This window comes from Felis catus, chromosome B3 (genome assembly GCF_018350175.1).
Source record: "Felis catus isolate Fca126 chromosome B3, F.catus_Fca126_mat1.0, whole genome shotgun sequence".
NCBI classification, from domain to species: domain Eukaryota; kingdom Metazoa; phylum Chordata; class Mammalia; order Carnivora; family Felidae; genus Felis; species Felis catus.
Window position 1 is genome coordinate 75,896,601 of NC_058373.1, and position 2,803 is coordinate 75,899,403.

Sequence of the window (2,803 nt, forward strand, 5' to 3'; positions counted from 1 at the left end):
TCTGAATTCTTGGTCTGTGAAATCAACAACAGTTTTAACTTTACAATATGTTCCACAGAGCATTAAGAAAATAGAGCGTCTTTTACCTCCTAGACTCAAGAGTCAGTGGTACCCAGTTTTCATCAGCACTGACTCCCTGTTAAATATCAAATGATCAATGAAATTCAAAGTCTTGAAAGACAGGATCCAAAGGCACCCCCTCCCCTAAAGCTGAAATTGCCATTAACATATTACAAATCAGGGCAATTGTTCTGGACCCCCTTTGAGTTGCTAGAGAGAGCAGATGGTGCTTTCCAAGTATAAGAACAGAACTCAAGGGTCAGACCACCTAGGGCCAAGTCATGGCTCCTACACTTACTGAGGGTACAAATATGAACTAAATGGACTAAGGGTTAATGTTCTAAAATACACCAGAGCATACAGAACAGTAACTGCATTGAGTAAGTGTTAAATAAACATTGACTGCTGCTATTGTTCACAGGATTTGCCTTTTGGTCACTTGTTTTTCCTTCACTGGCAGCTCTCTGTGCTCACTTTATTCTGTGAAATCCATTGAGTGTAGGGTAAAGGAGCACTGAATGGATGTACCTTGCATGTAACTTTCTACCTTCCATGGTTTATCCTGTCTAGTCCTCATTCATTGTTCTGATGGGGGACAAAAAAATGCAAGAAACAGGAATGCCTTCAAGATCTCTGGGTAAGAGGCACTTAGGGACCAAATCCAACTGGAGGAGGAAGTAGAAGAATTGCATTGACACTTTGTATACAAATACGTTTTTACTCAGTATGTTTATTTGGGGTCACTGAGGGGACATGGATGGAAATTACAGGGAGCTAAAAATTCCTCCAACCCAATCACCCTTTGGTGTTGCCAATAGTAGGAATGAGGATGAATACAAAGAGCTCTGGAAAGAGACATGCAACAGTGTTTTGGTGAATCAGTATTGCTACTTCTGCTGAGAAGTAATGAAATATGATAAAGTGTGCTAAGCCTCCAGAACCATATGAGTCTTCTTCACCTCTTCTTGTACTCCTGTGCATCCTCTTTGACTCCTCCTCTCCCTAAAAGGCCTTGTAAAGAACGGAAACCCACAGCGATTCTAGCCCTGTCTTGGCAACACTTAACTTTCCCGGGTGAGATGGGATTCTGCAAAACTGCCACTGGCAACTAGAGTTTGTATCGTACTCGTTAGGGTTGTTCAGCCAGTTCCAGTACATACATGCAATAGCTAAAAGATTCTGTAACTTGGCACTGCATAAAGATGACAAAAATAGGGGCGCCTGGGTGGCTCAGTCAGTTAAGCATCTGACTTCGGCTCAGGGCATGGTCTCACGGTTTGTGAGTTCGAGCCCCGCGTCGGGCTCTGTGCTGACAGCTCAGAGCCTGGAGCCTGCTTCGGATTCTGTGTCTCCTCTCTCTGCTCCTCCCCCACTTGTGCTCTGTCTCTCTCTGTCTCTCAAAAATAAATAAATGTAAAAAAAAAAAAAGATGATGAAAATAATCTCCCCACCCCCCAAATCACTTAATGATCAATCTTAAAGAAAAGTGTATAGGGGCGCCTGGGTGGCTCAGTCGGTTAAGCGGCCGAGTTCACCTCAGGTCATGATCTCACGGTCCGTGGGTTCGAGCCCCACGTCAGCTCTGTGCTGACAGCTCAGAGCCTGGAGACTGTTTCAGATTCTGTGTCTCCCTTCTCTGACACTCCCCCATTCATGCTCTGTCTCTCTCTGTCTCAAAAATAAATAAATGATAAAAAAAAATTTAAAAAAAGAAAAGAAAAGTGTATAGACTTAAACAGATACACCTGAATTAAACCAAATGTGAAAGATGTATAGTGTGTCCTTAAATGAAACCAAATTCTTCGCAGGAAGGAATGGTAACTTTTAAACAATGTGACTAAGAAAATAATGGTCCAAACTGAATCTTGTTTTCTGTAATATACACATTTGTGTTTTCCTACATTCTGAGCTGGTCTGGTCTGCCTTTGCTGCTTTGTGGTTTAAGGTCAACAATACGAAGCCATGATCTTTACTAAGGTATTTACTAAAGGCAGAGTTTTAAGGTCTGAATAATTATTAGCTGATTTCTACAAACACTTTTTTCCCATCCTTTAAACTCAGAAAGATTGTGTTCAATGTGACGCTCTATGAATGAAGGCACTTTTTTCCGTACATTCATCCTCTCTTTCTCCACAACTAAACTACGAATATCTTAAGGACAGGGACTCTCCATTGACTCTGTACCATCCTTCATTTCCTAGTGCCTGGCCCAGAGGGCTCACTAAGAATGTGTTAAATGAGTAAGTGAATAAAAACAATAGCAAATTTCCAACTTTCAGTATGTTTTTCCTGGTAGCCTACAACAGGCATATATAGAAGACCCTTCTCCAATTTCAATCCCAGACTTCTTTCTGAAGAAGCCTTTTGAACTAATTCGGCCTAAGATTCCCCCGCTATTATTGGTTTCTCTCTATCAAAAGGCACCTGACAATATACTAAAGAAGAAAACACTACATCGTCATTCTGGAAGAAAGAAGCTTGATCAAAATCAAAAGACCCATTTCTTCCCAGAGAGGCTATACAATGCTGGCACAGTGATCAAAAAGGGAAAATTTCCTAAAATACTTTCCGGTAACGAGCCACTAAAACTGTCTCAAATGACTGATAAAGGAATGAAAGTTTTAAAATCCTTACCCATGCATCAATCCTGCATTTTAGAGTGTCCCATTTTATTGTACTGATTAATCATATGCTCAGAGGAAGTTGGCAAAAGCTATCAAAAGCCAACCAGTATAACTTGAAT